We start from the raw sequence: 8594 nt of genomic DNA, 5'->3' as shown, positions 1-8594 counted from the left end.
AATCCTACCTTATCTGTGTATTTTGGACTTCAAAAGTCCTAAAATATTGTTTAATTATCCATCAGGTCCGCCCTCGTCGCCATCCCAAATCGCATTTGGCCTGGCCTATGAATTTCCCTTATATAATGAAATATGAAAAAACACTGAAAATGCATGAAAAAATGGCTTTTGCGAACTTGATATCATATATTCCACTTCTTGGACCCTTTTGGGTCCGAGGCTCATTGCAATCACTGTTGGCCAATTCTCCCTTCGTATTTTCGTTATACAACGAAAATACGTGAAATACATTAAAATTTGGGCTTTTGCCTACTTGAAAATATATATACTTTGCTTCAGGAAACCCATTGGGTCTGAGTTCCATTTCTATCGCATTGCCCCTGTTTCCCTTTGTATTTCGTTGAAACAACGAAAATACACAAAAAACGTTGAAAATTGCTTGGGTGCGGATCTCAAAATTTATGAATTGTTGCATATAATTCTGTCGAGTTCGGCCCATCGGGTCACCCATATGTATGTTCATAGGTCCCGCCCCTTGGTATAGCACCAATGCGATATCAACGATGCGATAAATCACAATCGCTAATCGCTCAATGCTCGGGTCCTTTATATAACATAAACTATACTCCCTGCCGATGCGACCTGCTGATCCGATCATCGATGATCACTGATCGGCGGTGTCATGTGCTCACCTTTAGATTATCCCCTCTGCTTGGCTGATTGCGATTAGCCACCTATATTTAGGCCGTTTATTAGCCAGATCTAATGGTGGCTATTCATTCCTCTATTTAAGCCTACGTTTGTGGGTTTTTCATGGTTTTTTAAGCATTTTAGCCTCCCGATAGTGCATTTCTGCCCTTCCAAGGGCTTTCCTCTTGCACTGATTTTGATCATTAGATGATCTTTGAGCAAAAATTGAAGATTTCAAGGGCATTAATGGATCCATTGGCATGTTTCTAAGCAAATTTGGAGACTTCAAGAGCCTATATGGATCCATTTGTGGGCCTTTTGCCAGCAAGGCTAACATTGGCTCCTTCTGGGGATGAAATCCTCCCTGTGAGGTTTCGAGGATCATAGACCAATGCCTTTCCTGAAAAAACAAATTCAAATCTTCCATCTAGTGTTCCATTGGGCATGGAGTCTATTTTTCAAATGAAATAAAAACTGGAAAAACATATTTACAATGACAAGGCTTTAAAGCCTTAAATGAAATAAAGTTTCAAGAACCACCCATTTATTGGGCTACCAAAAGTATCTCCTCCTTCGAGATTGTGCAGAATGAATGTATTGTTCTGCTGAACTTGAGCGATGACAAACAGACATGTCCATAAGGAGTCAAAATTTCCATGATTACCTTTCTTTTCCTTAAATGCATCCCATTTAAGCACCCAATCACCAACTTGGAAATTGTCCACTTTTGCCTTCCTGTCAAAGGTTTCTTTGATTTTCTTCTGATGAGCTTTTGACTTCTCAACTAGTTGCTCTCTGATCTGTTGTAGTTCAACCAGGTTATTCATTCTTCTTACCATATCATTCTCTTCATCTTGTTCTTCTTGCAAGAACTTAGCCATAGGGAGAATGAGCTGGATGGGGAAAACAACATCAGTGCCATAGACTAGTTTGAATGGAGAATTCCCTATGGACTTTTTGATGGTAACTCTGTCAGCCCATAGTGCAAACTTCAACTTGGAATCCCAGCTCTTTTTGTTTTCTTCTAACAGTTTTTTGATTACCCTTACCAGACTCTTGTTAGATGATTCTACCAGGCCATTGCCTTGAGGATAATATGAGGTAGAATGCACCACTTGAATGCCCATGGATTCAGTCATGTCCACCAATTCTTTTGCCTTGAAAGCTGCTGCATTATCAGTGACTAGTTTGGTTGGGCAACCAAATCTAGTGAAAATATTCTCATTAAAGAACTTTACGACAACTTGATGATTAGCATTCTTAGTGGGTATAGCCTCAATCCACTTGGTGAAATAATCAGTGGCTACTAAGATCCATTTATTTTGGCCACTAGAATGTGGGTTGATCTCACCTATAAAGTCCAAGCCCCACTACTAGAAGGGACCATTGACATGTATTGGCTTCAAGGGCAGAGATTTTAGCTGTTGTCTTCCTACAAACCTTTGGCACTTGTCACAAGCTTTTACAAAAGATAACACATCAGAGAACATAGTAGGCCAGTAATATACAGCCCTCAATATTTTGTGAGCTGTGGTTTTCAAATAATGATGCCCTCCACAGATGCTAGAATGGATCTGGTGAATGACTTCCACAGATTTTTCTTTATCTAGACACCTCAAGAGGATTCCTGATGGGTCTTTCCAATAAAGTAGATTTTTATTAATGTAGAATTTGGTTGATCTGAGTTTAATGGCACGAGCTTGACTTGAGCTAAGCCCTGGAGGGACTTCTAGCTTTTGCAAAAAATGAACTATGCTGTAATACCATTCACATGTGGCTAGATTTTTAGCCAAAGACTGATTCTGCTTTTGCTCTTCTGCTGCTCCCTCTACCTGCTCATAAACTAAAGTTAGACCCATGGAATTTATATCTAACAAGCTGCAATTTTCTTCAACCATAAGTTTAGCCAAGCCCTGGCCTTTGACAAACTTAGTGGGCTTCACCTCTATGTTAAACTCTATGAATTTTGAAATCCATTTAGCTCTCTTCCCATCAATATCTAGCTGAGTTAAGGCATCCTTTCCCGAGGCTGAAGGTACATATGAAACTACTTTGGAATGCAAAATATAAATTCTGAATGCCTTTAAAGACTTTATGAGAGCATAAGTTTGTTTTTCAATAAGGTCATACCTTAGTTCAACATCCCTTAAAGTTTTGCTAAAAAAGGCCATGGGGTGCTTTATGCCTTCATCATTTTTCTGCAACAGAACTACTCCAAGTGTATCATAAGAGGCAAGAGAGAGGATACAAAACTCCTTAGTGTAATCTGGGTTGATTAGGGTGGGGGCTTCCATGATAGTTTGCTTGATGGCTTCAAAATATCTTCTTGAAGCATCTGTCCATTTTATTTATGCTCCTTTCTTCAGCATCGAAGTGATGTACTTTACAAGCTTTGCAAAGTTTGGGATGAACCTCCTTACGAAGTTAATCTTACCCAAGAAGGATTGAATGTCTCTTTTTGATCTTGGGATGGACAATGTTTGAATGGCTTGAACCCTTGCTGGATCAATCTTCACACCTTCGGCAGAAACAATATGTCCTAGAAGTTTGCCTTCTTCTAGAGCAAACTGTGACTTCTTTGGGTTCACTGAAATTCCAAACCGTCTGCACTTTAGGAAGACCTTCTTCCAATGTTGTAAATGGTCATTGTGGCTTCTGGAGAAGACTATTATGTCATCAAGATAAATAACGACAAATTTGTCCTTCTCTCCCACGAAGGCTATGTCCATGGCCTTCTAAAAAGTAGTCCCAGCATTCATCAGTCCAAAAGGCATCTTGGAGTAGATGAAAGTGCCCCAAGGAGTAGTGAAGGCAGTCTTTTCCTGATCTTCAGGATGTATAGCAATCTAATTGTAACCTGAAAATCCATCTAAGAAAGACATGAATCTAGCCCCTGAAACTCTTTGCAGCAAGTGTTCCATCTTAGGCAGGGGATAGTTATCTTTTTTAGAGCACTTTTTTCAGATTTCTGAAGTCGACACAAAGCTTGATTTCTCCATTTTTCTTTCTTACTACCACAATGTTAGCTATCCACTTTGAATACCTTAGGGGAACTATGATTTTGTCATCCAACAACTTCTTGATTTTTTTCTCAATCAAAGACAATAAGAGATGGCTGATAGGTCTTAATTTATGCTTAAAAGGGGTGGTGTTCTTTTCCAGTGGGATCTTATGCTGAATGATGTTCACATCATGGGTTTTTAGATCATTGTATTCGCAGGAAAAAATATCAGCGAATTGCTTCATGAGGGCGCAATACTCGGCATTTTGGGCAGAGGACAATTGAGTGGACGGAGTTATGTATTTCGGATGGGCTGGGCTCCTTATATTGTGTTTACAAACAACAGACTCATTTTTTGTTTCGGCAGTCTTATATGGCACATCGTTTTGGTCAAACAACTTCTCTAGAGGCACTAATCCCGTTGGTATATGGTTACTAGGTAGCTGGATGATGCTTCCTCGGTTGATATTGTTTTTTAACTTGGGCTGGCCGCATTCTCCCATGGATTCATTTTCTTGATCGATGTGCATTTTAGAAAATTCCTCAACAACTTGCAAAATCCAATTAATTTCCTTATCATCTTCAAAAAATCTCCAATATTTGACATTGTCAGGCAGAGACGGTCTATATTTTACCTGAACTTCATATGTCAATTTAGGAGGCAAGGGAGGAATAAACGTGCTAGCAAACACAGCAAAGTCGGCAAGCCGATTCTTCATTCTTGGAATATAAGAAATGTTGAAATAATTAAAAGAATATTTGAGCCTCCATACCTCATCTTTGTATGCTTTCAGCCTTGGATGTTTAGCTTGGAAAGTTTTACTGTCCTGCTGAATAATGAGGTCTGCATCTCCAAACACTTTCAGGGCTTTGATACCCATTTCTTTAGCAGCATTTAAGCCCATAATCAAGGCTTTGTACTCCATTGTGTTGTTTATGACCTGAAAGGTTAATTTGAAAGCTAAATGAATATATTCCTGTGTTGGGGACACAAGGACTACTCCTGCCCCTACAACTTCTTTAGAGAAAGCTCCATGGAAGAACATGCCCCAAATTTTTGGGCCTTCTTCCTCTTCGATCTGGCAAACTGGTTCCTTGAGCCGCGTGGAGGCAAACTGGGATTCTTCAATATGAAGAATACATGCTCCAAAATCAGTGTCAATAGCATATATGGGATGATTGGTGGGATTTTTTTCATCGCTGATTATATAGGCCAGCTGAGCTTCTCTGCATAATCTCTTGCTCTCACCTCCAAAAACTGGGACAGTAGCATATGACAGATCATTTTGTAATGATCCAACCTCTAGAAAGTAGCATGCCAAAATTGGGAGGTACATTTGCTACCACAATATCCATCATCATGCTTTTTATAGGCAGCTGAGACAAAGTGATGGCTAAGTCCTTGATTAATCCTAGACACTTCACTTTTCTAGAGTCAAAAGAGAACAAGTCATGATAAGGCTTGGTGACGTCAAGACCCAACTCATCCATGACAGCCTTGGGCATTAGATTATGGCTGGCTCCAGTGTCCAAAAGGCAGTTGTGAAGGATTTTTTCATGAATAGTCAGAGAGACATAGAATGATGGGGAGCTATCTTAACAATTTTCAATCATTGGGCTGAGAATAATAACTGGCTTGTCATCTTTCAGATTTACATAGTCAGTGGAGGCTTGGATGGCTTTAGGCTCAAAGGCCTTGAGGATGGATCTTTTGAAGGACTCATTCTTCACTAGTTCAATCAGAGGCATAGGTATTCTTAGCTTCTGAATTTCTAATTGAAAACTGAAAGGAGAAGAAGACTTGTCAAGGCTTCTTACCTCATGGGCTGGAGCTTTGAGGATGATGGGATCAACTGCTAGTTGTTTTTGCTTATTATCTTGTTGTACTATAGGGACAATAGCTCTTTGAACAGGAGTTTCCTTGGCATTATTTATCTTTGACCTCAGATTATATCTTTGCTGATCTACAATTTGTAGAATAGCTTTACCATCCCATTCTTGGTTAATCTGGTCATTGCATAATGATTGTTCATAGGCAGCTGAGGTCAGAAACGAAGCATTGCCTTTGTCTTCCAGACAATGGATCTCATCATCTTCTTCAAACTACTCTTCTTCCATGACTGCATTTTGAAAAGGAGCCTTCATCCTTTGGTCTTCATTTGCCTCTTTGTTACTTTGCAAAATATGCAACTGCTCATTAGTTCTTCTATATGGATTTGGATTTGGATTTCTAGGAGCAAAGGTATTAGGCACTCTTCCTTTCCCCGGGTGCTGCTCAACCTTTAATTTGGAGATTTCGGAGGCTAATGACTCGATCATTTTTGTCATTTTATTTATCTTGGGGTCAGAGGATGATGAAGACTTGCCCCTCTATCTTCTTCTATCAACATTTCCTTTGAGCTTCTCTATAGCCATGATGCCTGATTCCACTTCCAAGGCTACATCCTGCATGTCAGCCAAAGTAGCACATCGCCTCTTTCTCAACAGTAGGTAGAAGTTAGAGTCAAAAGCACTGGCATAGGTGAGTTTAGAATAGGTAGTAGTGGGTTTTACTTCAGCTGGTATCTTGTTGTACATATGGTTAAACCTCTTATTAAAATTAGACAGCAACTCACCATTTTCCCTCTTTAAGTTCCCAAACTCATTGTGGTAGTAGAGGAGATCCTTCTTATTCCCCCAATGCTTTAGGAAAGAATCATCTAAAACTTCAATATCTGCTACAGATCTTGGGGTTAGTTCTCTGAACCATTTTCTAGCCTCTCCATCTAGGCTTTGGACAAAGACTCTCATCCACACATCATCTTCACTAATGTCCAGATTATCAGCATAGCTATAGAATGACTCAAGATGTTCTTCAGTAGTAACACCTTTAGTCCCAATGAACCTAGGCCTATATTTCTGATATTCTCTTGTAGGCATGGCATTCAAAGGAGTGGGCAGTATTAGAGACCCATACCTAGCAGCTATGATTCTTTCCAAGTTGGTAGGTGCTTGTGGACCTGCCATAGCTGTGGTGGCTAAAAGAGTACTGGCAGTCTGAATGATAGAGGGCTAAGGAGTGACTGACAGGACTAAAGGAGTATGATGGATAGGAGGTGAGGTTTCCTTTGGGCTTACAACAAAAGGAGAACCTGAAGAATAAGGAGCTTTATGAATCCTTAAAAGTTTTTCTTCACTTCTAGTATTAGATGCTATACTCTTAACATGTATTTGTTCTATTACAAGCCTTTCTTGAAGATATATAGAAGATTTTTTAGGTTTACCTGAACCTATTGCTCCTTTCTGCCATACCTTTCTTTCTTTAATGATTTTTTCAGGGTCAGGTACTAGGTCAGCTTGTAGCTTCTGAGGATTTCTCTGAGTATGCCGCACAAACTGAGCCAGAACTATGAAGTGGAGTCGCCAAGAGGTTCAGCCTCTAGTAGAGTCACCAGATAGATGACGACAACCAAAAATTTGCCCATACTTTGTCTATCATCAAAGTTGGATCTATGTTGTTTCCTAGGGAAGCTGTGCTTCAATTTCCTCTCCCCGACAATAGCACCAATTATGTTAGAGCTCCAGGAAACTCTCCTAGTTTGTAGCTAGGAGATGCCTGGTAACATATAATCTTCAATATTGTTCTCTGAACTATTTGAATAATTGATGGTTTGGATCAAGTTAGATAACCATTTCAGCTCTGTTTTCACTCCAATGCATGCATGAACGCTCTCACCAATACAAGGCTTTAGACCACCAATGCTCAATAAGTTATAAATTCAATGGATAGATGGAGAATACTAACTATACCAGCAGATTGCATACATAAACATACATCAATGGCTAGCTACAGGTAGCAAAAGAGAATACTGATTGTACTGGCAGATGCATATATGACCACATATGTATGGCTAGCTACAGGCAGCGAAGAAGGATGCAAATCTAATATATCAAAGCAGAGATAAGATTACAGTTATCTGGCCTTAGAAACAAAGAAAATATGAACAAACTGTTCAAGTGCAAGCATAGAATAGCAAAGAGAATGGAAATTGAACATATAATGGCAAAAGAAGCTTATATTGCTAGAATGAAGATGAAAAGCTTGGATAAACAGAGGAGGAATAATCTCCAAAAGTTGAACCTTTATTACATCTTACTTTCAGCTATTTATAGCTTGTTTACAATGCTTCTGAGCTCTAAGAGGCTCAGAGTCTTAATTTGCCTAATATGCATTGTTAACTGATTTGATGCCCTCTAGGCAAGCATGGGATCAGAGTTTTCTGCTTCTGACAACAGAGTAACCACTTTCAGATATTTTTGGTAGCTTGTTGCGCTGTCTAGGAGTTCTCTTGTGCCAGAGATGCTCCATGATGTTTGTTTGATGAGCTACGCTGGGCTATTGATGTGATGTGCTTCTTCTCGGCCTCTATGTCAGTTTGGGGAGGAGCTGTGCGTGTTGTGGCCCTTTCAATGATTTAACAATGCATGTTTCTGTTATAGCAGAAAAACACTGCCCTATGGTGGACCTCTGTTGAAAACAATGTATATTTCTGTTTTAAACAGAAAACACAACCATCACTGATAAATCCCACCTTCTCTGTGTATTTTGGACTTCAAAAGTCCTAAAATATGGTTTAATTATCCATTAGGTCCACCCTCGTCGCCATCATAAATCGCTTTTGGCCTGGCCTGGGAATTTCCCTTATATAATGAAATATGCAAAAACACTAAAAAATGCATGAAAAAATGGCTTTGGCAGACTTTAGATATCATATATTCCACTTCCCGGACCCTTTCAGGTTGGGGCTCATTGCAATTGCTGTTGACCAATGCTCCCTTCGTATTTTCATTATACATTGAAAATACATGAAATACATTAAAATTTGGGCTTTCGCGAACTTGAAAATATATATATTTTGCTTCA

This window comes from Pinus tabuliformis, chromosome J (genome assembly GCF_031772625.1).
Source record: "Pinus tabuliformis cultivar Carrire ecotype Pingquan chromosome J, CPIR1, whole genome shotgun sequence".
Lineage (NCBI taxonomy): Eukaryota > Viridiplantae > Streptophyta > Pinopsida > Pinales > Pinaceae > Pinus > Pinus tabuliformis.
The sequence above is the reverse complement of the archived record's forward strand: the minus strand, read 5'-3'. Positions refer to the sequence as shown.